A 12,466-nucleotide genomic window follows, 5' to 3' on the forward strand; every position below is an offset into this window, starting at 1 on the left:
ATTCTGAGTGGCTGGGGCAGCCTAGTCAGATGGACAGGGTATAAAGAATAAAATTGTTTTTGTTGTTGTTGAATAGGATGTCCCTATTTTCACCAGAGAAATGTTGGAGGCTATGCAGTCTCCAACCCTTTTTCTCCTGGTGTTACTCATCAGTATCCAGTCACTGCTTCTCAGTGTCCATCTAGTCCCTGACACCTTGAGACTTACATAATGAGTTCCATACAGTTCTGATATATAAAAGGATGTCACACAGAGGAGGGAGAAAGGTTGTTTTCTGCTGCTCCAGAGAAGTGGACACAGAGCAATGGATCCAAACTACAATAAAGAGGATTCCACCTAAACATTAGGAAGAACTTCCTGACAGTAAGAGCTGTTCGACAGTGGAATTTGCTGCCAAGGAGTGTGGTGGAGTCTCCTTCTTTGGAGGTCTTTAAGCAGAGGCTTGACAACCATATGTCAGGAGTGCTCTGATGGTGTTTCCTGCTTGGCAGGGGGTTGGACTCGATGGCCCTTGTGGTCTCTTCCAACTCTATGATTCTATGATTCTATGATGTTGACATGTATTTGGGGTCTCCTGTTGATGGAATGGTTACTATGGAAAATGCTTGCTACCTAAGGAGGCACCAAGCCAGAAAGATTCATATGTATGAAACTGTTTCTTTGGATATTATTTCCTATACCCAAACAAGAACAGAGAAGCAACCTTGATATTTTCCATACACCCTGGAATGCTGATATGACACAGTTAATAGGTTGAGCAGTGAGCCTCAGCAGTCTTAATTCACACGTCTGACCCATAACAGGCCATCCTCCCTGAACTCGGTGCTAGCATGCTTGCTACCAAGATGACGGATTGTGCATCGTGCTTCTTGCCTTGTGCAAAAGACCCCACCCAGCATCTGATCAGAGATGAACTGGCATTTGCTCTTCCCTGGCTCCACATCTGAAAGGTGCAGACAGGAGGCCTTGACATTGCCATCAGAACCTGAAGCAGGCCAGTTGGCGGGGTAAACCATGAAAAGTTGTTTGAGGTCATCCTTTTTGCATCATTCTGATGCCTCGGGGTGCAGTCCCCAATGTCCCTAATGTGTCTCCAACCCATATTGAACCTGCCAGTTATAATTCAGCCTAAGGCGTATGAAGCCAATTCTTGAGCCCAGCCAATGTGATAGTGTGGAAGAATCAAAAACAAAACAATCTCTTATTGTGACTAATTTAGGGTGTGAGCCAATCATTCCTGCTCGGCCCTGTCTGGCTAATCCCACCTCTGCAGAGATGGAAACAACAGTTGGAAGGCGGTACAGCCATCCCTCCCCTAATTGGTCAGGCTGCTGAAACAGTCTAGCCTCTTTCTCATATGCCATTCCTTCTAAGGGATGGAAGTAAAATTGCTCCCGCTGCATGAATTGACTGTAAATTGCAGACTTGGAATCTTTTTCTTCTCTCGCTCTCTCCTGCTCTTTCCCTCTCTCTTCTTTTGCTTCATTATCCTAGGTTTCCCCCTCCTTCTGCTCTGCAATGACTGCACCGCATGCGCCCAGGCGCGCCGCGCACACACACACACACACACTGACTTGGTCTCTCTGCTTTTAGCAATAATTTGCACATAATGGAACAGCCAGAGGGGGGTTTGATCAATGACCTCTGTCTCAGAGATGCTGTTCCAAGGGAAACACATCTGCCAACATAAAGTATTGGAGCAATCATAGCTCAGTGAGCGTCGTAATAAGCAACTGTTACACTAGAGCCATCAGTCACGTTCAGTTACAGACCTGAAAGGATACAGCACCTCAGGGAGCAATGTCCTTCTATAAATTTGGGCAGCAATGAAGAATGATTTGCAATCAAGTAATAAAAGGCCTAAAAAAGGTCCACCATGCATACTAACATCCAGTACAGCTGACAAAGGAAATAAAAAACCTTGGCATTGTTTGCTCGTTATGTAAACTACACAGCTGTCCAAGCAATTAAGATACGATTTTGGGAATTCTCTCGTAAAAATTTGCTAACAGAGCTTCCACTTGTGAAAGTGACATTCTTCTTTATCAGTAAAGTGCATTTCATTACGGTAATGCAATTTCATCTAGCTTAATAGTAGGAACTGCTTTAACCTTATGGCGAGAGTACATAAACATCATAAAATTAATGTCACCCCCATGCATTGTGGGAATAAATCTGCACCGTTTGACAGCAGTGATCAAGGGATGAAGAATCTGAACTGCACCTCCCACTTTGATATTTCAGAGATTGGGTCACAATCAGCTATGTGAGCATGTTGGCTTCCTAGTGGACTCACAGTTAAGATGTTAAAGGCAACAACAGCACAATTCAATTTTCCAACGTCATAGCCAATGGAAATATCGCTCCATTTTAAGCTGCGCTGGAAGTTAAGCATCAGACCAAAGAAATCTCCAAGGACGAATGAAGAAAGTGATGCAAACCCTTCCTGGTAGATGCTATTTTTATCTTGTGGATCATACAGAATCGCTGGGCATTTTCATAAATGCAATTGAAAACTTTGTTAGCTGAACTGAAGAAAGCCCAAGTTGTTGCTTGCTCCATCATAGCAGTCTATGAATATTCACTAGGATTTAACTAAGTACATAAGAAATGCCTGGTGAATTGGGTCAATGGCCCATCTAGTCCAGCATCCTTTTCTCAGCGGCCACCCAGATGCCTTTGGGAAACCCACAAGCTGACTAGAGCCCTCTCACTTCCTGTGGTTGCCAGCAACTGGTACTCAGAAATGTTACTGCCTCCAGCTGTGGAGATAGAACAACTGGAGGGGATTATTCAATTAGGTATTTACACTAGGTGGAACACTGGCAAACTGGCAGGACCAGGGCGAGGAAACTGTGGCACTCCAGAGGCTGCTGGACTACAAATACTATCCTCCTTTAGCACTGGCCATGCTGGCTGGGAATGATGGAAGTCAGAGTTTACGCAGCCCTATAGTACAATACCCTTACCCACTACAGCCACAATGTGGGCCTACAACCTCAATCATCTTGAATTAGATTATTTATAACGCCCACCTTTTATCAAGAGTTGGTTTTATTTCTTAAAACGTACACACTGCTTGAGTGCAAAAACATCAAAGCTGTTTACAAAAAAAGTTCCCAGTTGCAGGGATGATTCTAAGTGAACCACCACCTTCTCAAAGTCCCCTGTGCATTTGCCCTTAATGTCTGAAGAGGAATTTTTGCCTTCTGGAAAAGTCAGCCTCAGTACCGCCAGTTCATCTTCTTGAACTTCTCATAGTGATAGTCGTCGGTTGCCTTCTCATCTGGGGGGCGTTTGCAATTTGGTGGGAACCTCTCAGGTTCTGGTTTCTCAGTGTCTCCCACCCTGAGGGGATGGGCTTTGGGCTCTTCTTTGTTTCTCCGTACTGGTGCATTCAGCTCTTCGTGATAAAATCTGTTGTGCTGGGCGTAGCTGATGGCCATGTTCATTGGGACAAAGGAGGTTCTGCTGTCTTTCTTTTTGTTCTGCTGCTCAGCCAGCAATCGCACATTGGCCTCCTCAGTAGAAATGATGTTTTTGATCTTAGCTTCAATTCTGAGGTCCACTTCTGGGATGCTGCTCAGCATCTGATTGGACAGCATCTCCTCAGTCTTCTTAGCTGAAGAGGCCCGAATTGTTAAGTTGTGGGTGAACATATCAGATGACACAGCAATTCTTCAAACAGCTCTTGTTTATTCACAGACCAGGACAGAACTGAACTGAAGGGTTCAGTCAGCCTGCTTATATAGAGCTCCAGTACAACGTTACTGTAACAACTTTCTAAAACTATCCAATCACTGAACGTCACTTTCGATCCCTTATTTGCATAACTATCTACAGTATCCTCCTGCTGGCCCAGGGTGAGAACTTCAGTACATAACACGAATGTTCTCAGGCAGCTTATACAGACAGTCCCATGGGTTCTTCTGCTTCACTTTCTGTTCCTCGTTTTCCACAATTCCCTTCCTTCTCTTCAGCTCGGTTTCAATGTACTTCATCATATCAGCATCTTCATCCCTCCTGTTGGTCTCTGCAGCAAAAGAAGTCCCGAGGTTGAGGTCCTCTTCTTCACTGATCCTGGCCTTGCCCCTTCTTTCAGTTTCTTCATGTCCACCTTTCCACCGGTCTTTATTTTAAAGGGATCATCCACCAAAGTCGTTTCCTCTTGTAGTTTCTCCCCCATGAGCGGAGCAGCAGCACTCACTCCATTTGGCCTCCTCCTTAGACTCTGCACTTCTTTTGCTTCCTCTCGTTTTAGCCAGACCTCCTCAGTGACCTGTGCATCTTCATCATCATCCTCAGAGTCCACCTTCCTCTGACAGAAAGCCTTTCCCGCAGGCATGTCCCCGACTGCGTTGGCAGCGGACCCTTTTTTCCCCGTCGCTTGCGGGAGGAACAATAGAAGCAGAATCAAATTCCTTCCCCTGTTAGACAAAAGAGCAACAAAAGATTACCACCACTAGTCCACTAATAATATATTGTTTGCCATTCCCCAATTTTCTGGTGATTGCCTGAATGGGAAGATTTAGAAATTTCAGATTGAATCTGAAATTGGCCCAATTAACATTGTTAACTTATAGCAAACTATAGGTGATTTTAAGTGCATGACTGATTCATGCATGCATGCTTTTTCTTGATTAAATAGCAGCCAGTGGCAGCTTCTCTCCCAGGGCAAATCCAGCCACAGAGGCCCTGAGGCACAATGGGACCAGGGCAGGAGTTAAGGGTAAACACACCCTTTCTTCAATGCCCTAGTCTTGGTCCAGGTTGAGGTGGTGGCTGCTAGGAAAGGCTGTGCTTTAGTATAGAAAGAACAAGCATGCCAGGGCCAGTCGCTGGAATAACATCACATCTAGCTTGACCCTTTTCCGGCAGTTTTGTGCATGTTAGCAAGTATTGTGGTGGTTCAATGTGTGCCCAGACTGTGACACAATGAGACCAAAAATATGGGTTGAGCCAGGCTGTGCTGTACCATGGTCAGTCAAAGTACATGCATATCCATGCGAAGTGTCAACTCCTGTTGACTTCGTCCAGGTAAAACCAAATGGGATGTGAAATGGGATTCTTACTAAGGAACTGAGAGAGGAGCCCCTGTATTTTCAGTTTCTTCACCGCATGGTGGTCATGATGAGGGCTGTCCGAAAACATTTTGCTACCCGATATACGGAACCCCTTGTGTGTCCCCCAGAAGCCAGCTGGACTAGAAGTTAAGGTTTATTTCAATAGTGGCAATGGGCTTCCCCAACAGCACTAGGGGTCAGCAGGCTAGTCTAGTGGGTAGAGATGGCTGTGTGGCACACAGAGCTCTACCCTCCACCAAAGGGGAACAGCTAAGGGGCTCCAGATAAATGGAAGGGCAATGTCATCCCCCCCCCCATACACACCAGCATCTATTTTCTGATGTGGCTGACTCACTCTGTCCAAGTGTCAGTGCTGCCGCCGGTGATTACTAAATGCAACCAGTTCACATGCAAATATGGCTGCTGTGTGCTGAGATTAATGGTCATCTCAGAGTACGGTGATATCAGGAAAAAAATGGGGGGGTAGAGATGTTGCTGCCACACTATGAGATTGAAAGAAGCCGTGGTGTCCTTCTGTGATGTCTGAATCTTCCCTGGTCATCTGGTTTTCACACAGCACAGCAGAATTAAAATTGTGGGGCCTTTATTTTGAAGCAAGCCCTTCTGCATTCTGTGACTTATGGCCTCTTGTGACCAAAGAAAGCTGTGCTTTTGAGTTCACCTCTAAGAGAAATTTCTGCCATTTGCTTTCAGTCATAGCACACTGTCAAAGCTATATTTCAGCATCAACCAGTTATACAAGGTATCAGTCTGCCTCTTCTCCAATAAATCTACACAAAACATTTTTCTGTCATTAGAAGAAGAAATGAAGGACCACTTAATGTTTCGGGCTGACAAGATAGTGCCAGGAATTTTCCCAAAGGGTTTGACAATGCTCTGTTAAGTGTCATCTTAAAATTCACTGAGGAAATATTGTGCAATTTCCAATTCTCCACAGTAACATTTTCTTTATGCATTTTTCACAACTACTTTCCCAATGCATAAAAAAGATAAGTGTCCAAAATTACTCAATTTAAAGTCTTTACGCAGGTAGAAAACTGTCCTCAATAAATGTCCTATCCTGTTTATTGTTTTATTAAAAATGGAGGAAAGACGACTGTAAGAGTGGGAGGATACGAGAGAGAATTTCCCAAAATGGTTGGGCATTCCAGCTGGGAAGGCAGAGCCTTGGCAGTGGCTACCCCTTTACAGGGGTACCTCTGGTTACGAACTTAATTCATTCCGGAGGTCCGTTCTTAAGCTGAAACCGTTCTTATCCTGAGGCGCACTTTCGCTAATGGGGCCTCTCACTGCACGCGGAACTCTGGCACGCGATTTCCATTCAAATCCTGGGGCAAAGTTCACAACCAGGAGCAGCTACTTCCGGGTTAGCGGAGCTCTTAACCTGAAGCATTCGTAACCAGAAGCGTTCATAACCAGAGGTACCACTGTATAGTGTTTTGAGGGAGTGATACAAGTGTTCCCTTTTCTCCCCCTTTCCCCTTGAGTGGGGTTGGCAGGAGAGCATTCAGCCATAGGTGCCTGGGATACATCTCTCAGAGCATCAACATAGCATTCCAGATCACACCAGGTCTTATTTGCAGGAGGAAAAACCTGCTTTCGCCGGAACAAAACGTTGCTGAGTTCCCTGACAATCCCATTTCTCACAGCATCAGCACAGTCTCTAGGCCAGGGATCAGTAAACTTTTTCAGCAGGGGGCCGGTCTACTGTCCCTCAGACCTTGTTGGGGGCCGGACTATATTTTGGAGGAGGGGAAATCAACGAATTCCTATGCCCCACAAATAATCCAGAGAGGCATTTTAAATAAAAGCACACATTCTACTCATGTAAAAACACACTGATTCCTGGCCCGTCCATGGGCCGGATCTGGCCCCCGGGCCTTAGGTTGCCTACCCATGCTTTAGGCAAATAGATCTGAACCCTAACCCTTGCAACGACTTACTCGTCCCAACTATGCACCAGGTACTACACATTATGAGTAGATGAAACCAGTAGGTTTATTGTACCAGAAAACCTTTGTGCATTCCTGCTTGCATACTGCAAATTACAATTTTTAATACTTATTGCTGTTTATATTTATGCTGTTTAAAAAACCCTCAAAGTGACTTGCAAAACAAATCTTACTGCAAAGACATGATGATCAGCCAGCACAAACATCAAGCACAAACACCATGGGCTAGATCCAAAAATGGTTTTTGGTGATGGGACTGCAGTCCAGTAGAGGCTCCTGCTGGAGGAAAAGAGCGGATCCAACTTTTCCACCATCTTCCTGCAGCTTTCAACCCCACTTCCTGCACTCTTCTAGGTGGTTTACCAACACAGGAGCTGCAACAGAAAGTAAAATCAGCCAGTGCCATTTCCTCCCACTTCCTCCAGTTGGGATGTCCTATGACAGGCATAGGCAAACTCGGCCCTCCAGATGGTTTGAGACTACAATTCCCATCATCCCTGACCACTGGTCCTCTTAGCTAGGAATGATGGTAGATGTAGTCCCAAAACATCTGGAGGGCCAAGTTTGCCTATACCTGTCTTATGAGCTAACTCCACTCATGGGAACTCTAGATCCAAGCCCATGAAAGGCATTAGCTTAAGGATTTGGGGTGGGGCAGGTTCCACATAGGATTTGGGGTCATTAGACAATCAGGAGGCAGATGAGTGTGAAGAAATGCAGCAGAATATACCTGTAGCACCTGCCAAAATGGCCAATGTAAGTAAGCCAAGCCACATGCCAACTTATTTCCAACTGTCTATAATATAACTAAAGCACGGTATCACCCTTCTTTATAATACTGGTGCTCAGAAACAGTGTACTATCACCTGATCACCAGTTTTTTGGGCGACCTATGCTACATCACATCTTTACAATCTGCATTAAACCAGAATAATACGATCATTTTCAGAACCATTCAATGACTTTTTTTTTCTTCCTAGGATGGAAAAGCAAATGGTCACCACACCCCATCTCAGCCAAGGAATGCAAAGTTATTTTGGTACCTGGGCAACAAAATCCAGCAAGCACCTGCCCACTTCTCAGAGGCAAAAGAAGTACAACAACAACAACAACAACAACAACAACAACAATAATTTTTTAAAAAATTAATTGCTGCACTTTCCTGACACGCAAAGTCAGCTGCCTGAGGTGTCCAATTCACTCTGCCTACTGGAAGGACCGATCCTACCAGAACAGTTCATATACAAAATTATGAATAGATATTGGAATCTCCCATTCACCCAACAGCGGCAAGAGTCTTGATAGCACAAGGATGGAAGAATGAGGAAATCCCAACGAAAGGACAGTGGCAAGAAAAACTGATGAGTTATGCAGAGTTGGCTAAATTGACATATAAATTGCGAGACAAGGACAACTGTGACTTTAAGGAAGAATGGGAGCTTTTTACAACTTCTCTAAAAAGACAACAAAATGAACTGGACTCCTTGGCAGGTTTTGAATAAACACACACAAATTTATTGTTTGATAACATGTTAGATAGATAATGTAAGGATATGTACAATTTTATAACATGCAGAGAATAATATGTGCTGAGAAATCAGAGAGAGGCACTGAGGGAAGTCCTGGGGGGGGGGAGGGAAGGATGGAAGGGAGGGGGAGGGGGAATTAATGTAAGTGATTATATGGTTTCATAATTTGTTATGTTGAAACTGCTAATAAAAGTATTTCAAAAATAAATAAATCTCCAACTCACCCATTTGAACGTACCGTATTTTTTGCTCTATAAGACTCACTTTTTCCCTCCTAAAAAGTAAGCGGAAATGTGTGTGCGTCTTATGGAGCAAATGCAGGCTGTGCAGCTATCCCAGAAGCCAGAACAGCAAGAGGGATTGCTGCTTTCACTGCGCAGCGATCCCTCTTGCTGTTCTGGCTTCTGAGATTCAGAATATTTTTTTTCTTGTTTTCTTCCTCCAAAAACTAGGTGCGTCTTGTGGTCTGGTGCGTCTTATAGAGCAAAAAATACGGTATGAGGTTTTTAAATCCACACTTTTTATCATTCTACTTGGAAGTACCAGAAGGTTAATAGATAGCTTAGTTAAAACAAAAGCAAAAGCAAAAAAGGCCACGTGCTAACCTTTGTTTTAAAAAAGGCTTTGTGGTTGAGTTTCCTCAGACTTCCTCAACTAGTTCCTTTCTGGAAACACTTGTGATGAAAAACCTTAATTGTTTTCCTTTCCATACCTCAGAAGGTCACACACGGGCAAGAGCCAGGGACATGCCCCGGATTTCTATCAACTCCAGCATTTGAGTGCCGGGGAGAACCCCAGGTTGTTGCTTTCAACTCTCTAATGGAGCCACAGAAGGGAGGAGGCAGGGGGGGAAACAATTAATACATCAGAACTCTCTGCCAGGCTTTTATGGCATTACAGGCTTTTTCCGCTATAAAGGAACATATTGAATCTTTAGAGCACAGCCCATTCTTCACTGTTTCAGTTGTCTCCTTTTGTTTACATGTCCCTGCCATCCTTCTTTGTGAATTGAATGCTAAACTATCTCTAGGGAGATGTTAGATTGCTTACAGAATGCCTCAGCAGATGGTGGTTCCGGTTGCAACAGAAGGCTGTGATTACACCTGAACTCTGCAAGAACTCGAAACTTAAACAGAAAAACAAGATAAATGAGGAATCCTTAAAGTTCTCTTTTCTCTCCACGGCGTCTGCAGCAGGGGAGAAAAATAATCCACAGGGTTTAGAATAATAATTTTAAAAAGGGACAAGATCCCATCCTTCAGAGTTTCTTCATTACATTACAGGGCTCTCATTATAGAATTGTATTAGTGGTGCATTTCACCATTGGACCTTCTGTTATCAGCAATGTTGGGTAGCTCTTCAAGACAGTGAAACGGAGGTGGTGGACTCCCCTTCACTGGAGGTTTTTAAGTGAGATTCCTGCATTGCAGGGGGTTGGACTAGATGACCCTCAGGATCCCTTCCCATTGTACAATTCTACAATTCTATTATTTATTCAAGATCCAGGAGTATTTACTGCACAGAATGATTCCACCACCTCCAAATAAACGTTTTCTGGCTCTGTATGTTCTGGTTTTGTCAAGCACACTTCACCTGACACTACAGACACAAAAACATTCCTAGGGTCTGAAACCTCCCCAAATAGACATTAGAAATCTCACTGGAGTAGTACAACACACATAAAAACCTGTTAGTGTGATTTTTTTGGTTTGGATTGAATGGAGGTTAAAGTGCAACAACATTCTGTATTGTTTATGAATTTAATCATTCATAAACAATAATAGGAAAGACAAATTAAACTTCCTGTCCTGTCCCCTAAACACTTCTCTGTGTTCCTCTAAAGCATCTCTTGGGAGTTGTATCCTGTAACAACAACAAAATTCCTGGACACTTTGCCATTTGGGGAGGCATAAATCAAAGGCACAGACGCGCCCTCCCTATTCATACGTCAGCTGGCAGCAGATGTTTTATTGTACAGCCCGAGAGGGCTGAAAATAGGTAGATCCAATATGGATTTAACATTTCTTGCACTTTGCAGTAACTAGATCTATAAATTAAGAGGGGGGAAAGTGCAAGACAAAGCACTATAGCTGAACACACTCCATTACTCAACTTTGGTCGAAGCACTGAGCTCAGGTTGTTCTCAGCCTATCAAAAAGGAGCCTGTATTTGAAAAGAGAATTGTCCAGGATGACATCATGCGGCTGGTCCAGAAACAAGAGGAAACGTCTTTTCCCCTCTAGCTCTTAACACAATTTCATAGCAAAGAGTTATGGGCAGAGCATTACATCCGCTGCAACGTTTGTTGCTTCCCATGGCAAAAGTGCATGAAAAACAAGACTAATAAATGGCAAAGGAACAGAACTTCCTGAACTTCTTTAAAACAGATTATTATTATTATTTTCTTTGTCCATGTAGCCCCTTAAACCCAAGTTGCTGTAGTTAAAAGTGTGGGATGTAAAACTGCAGTCAAGTACAGTGGTACCTCGCAAGACGAATGCCTCGGAAGACGAAAAACTCGCAAGACGAAAGAGTTTTACGTTTTCTGAGTTGCTTCGCAAGACGGATTTCCCTATGGGCTTGCTTCGCAAGACGAAACGTCTTGCGCCTTTTTTTAAAAACCGCCAATGCATTCCTATGGGAAACCGTCAATATACAGTGGTGCTTCACAAGACGAAGAAACTCGTAGAATGAAAAAACTCGCAGAACAAATTAATTTCGTCTTGCGAGGCACCACTGTACAACATTTCTACAGTGGACATGTTAGGGGATGTTTTGTACCACTCAGGAGAAGACTTCCTGTTTCCCCCTAAGCTGGGACAGACTTCCACTACATGTGACTTGAAGAGGGGGTGGTCTGTTGTACTAGCATGGAGGAGCATATAGCTTCCATGTTCTGATCAGTGTGTGTTCTCCATTTTGTATGTTTGGAGAAGTGACTGCTTAGTTGCCGTCACTTGGGACTAACTTCTTTATGGAATAGTTCTAGTTGTTATGTAACCTAAGCCTACCTTCAGGGATATGTCTGTGAACCTGAATGAATCTGTGAGTGAACTACAGTGGTACCTCAGGTTACATACGCTTAAGGTTACATACGCTTCAGGTTACAGACTCCGCTAACCCAGAAATAGTGCTTCAGGTTAAGAACTTTGCTTCAGGATGAGAACAGAAATTGTGCTCCAGCGACGCGGCGGCAGCAGGAGGCCCCATTAGCTAAAGTGGTGCTTCAGGTTAAGAACAGTTTCGGGTTAAGTACGGACCTCCGGAACGAATTAAGTACTTAACCTGAGGTACCACTGTACTTTTATATTAACGCTAATCAGATTCTTGTGTTTTTAAAAGGGGTTAGAAGGGATTTTACCAGGAAGGAATCTTTAATACAGTGGTGCCTCGCAAGACGAAATTAATTCGTTCTGCGAGTTTTTTCGTCTTGTGAATTTTTTCGTCTTGCGAAGCACCACTGTGTATTGACGGTTTCCCATAGGAATGCATTGGCGGTTTTTTAAAAAAGGTGCAAGACGTTTTCGTCTTGCAAAGCAAGCCCATAGGAAAATCCGTCTTGCGAAGCAACTCAGAAAACGAAAAACTCTTTCGTCTTGCGAGTTTTTCGTCTTGAGAGGCATTCGTCTTGCGAGGTACCACTGTAGTAAGAGTCAGATGAGTCAACAACAAGCTGTTTGCTGTGTAATTTAAAAAGGGGGATGTTTGGAACTCTAGTAGAATATGGAACTCATTAAATACTATATCCTCGCCTGCCTCCCTAATCATCCCAACAAAGTGGCAAATTCATGAAGGATAAGACTATCTCTAGCTACTAAACATTGCTGTCAGAGGCAGTGCTGGAAACCCTGGAGGGAAGAGGGCTGTTGCTGTTGAGAAGGATGCTGGAAATGATGGGCCA

The 12,466-nt window shown here is 43.9% G+C and overlaps 1 long non-coding RNA gene and 1 pseudogene across 2 annotated transcripts in view; both read right to left on the reverse strand.

Annotated features, from left to right (window-relative positions):
* Positions 1-2,607: 2,607 nt before the first annotated feature.
* On the reverse strand, positions 2,608-7,389 carry LOC310659754 (splicing factor C9orf78-like; annotated as a pseudogene). The gene is made up of 3 exons (XR_014515497.1): positions 7,210-7,389; positions 3,880-4,427; positions 2,608-3,627 (listed from the first exon to the last, which is right to left on the reverse strand). The product of XR_014515497.1 is annotated as a splicing factor C9orf78-like (transcript).
* A 1,787-nt stretch (positions 7,390-9,176) lies between these two features.
* Positions 9,177-12,466, reverse strand: part of LOC310659775 — a 28,747-nt gene continuing 25,457 nt past the window's right edge. The window contains exons 3-4 of the long non-coding RNA XR_014502991.1: positions 12,386-12,466; positions 9,177-9,691 (exon numbers count right to left, since the gene is read on the reverse strand). This is a non-coding gene — a long non-coding RNA (uncharacterized lncRNA). The remainder of the gene's footprint in view (positions 9,692-12,385) is intronic.

Source organism: Podarcis tiliguerta, assembly GCF_965153285.1.
Source record: "Podarcis tiliguerta genome assembly, chromosome: 11".
In the NCBI taxonomy this organism is placed as follows: domain Eukaryota; kingdom Metazoa; phylum Chordata; class Lepidosauria; order Squamata; family Lacertidae; genus Podarcis; species Podarcis tiliguerta.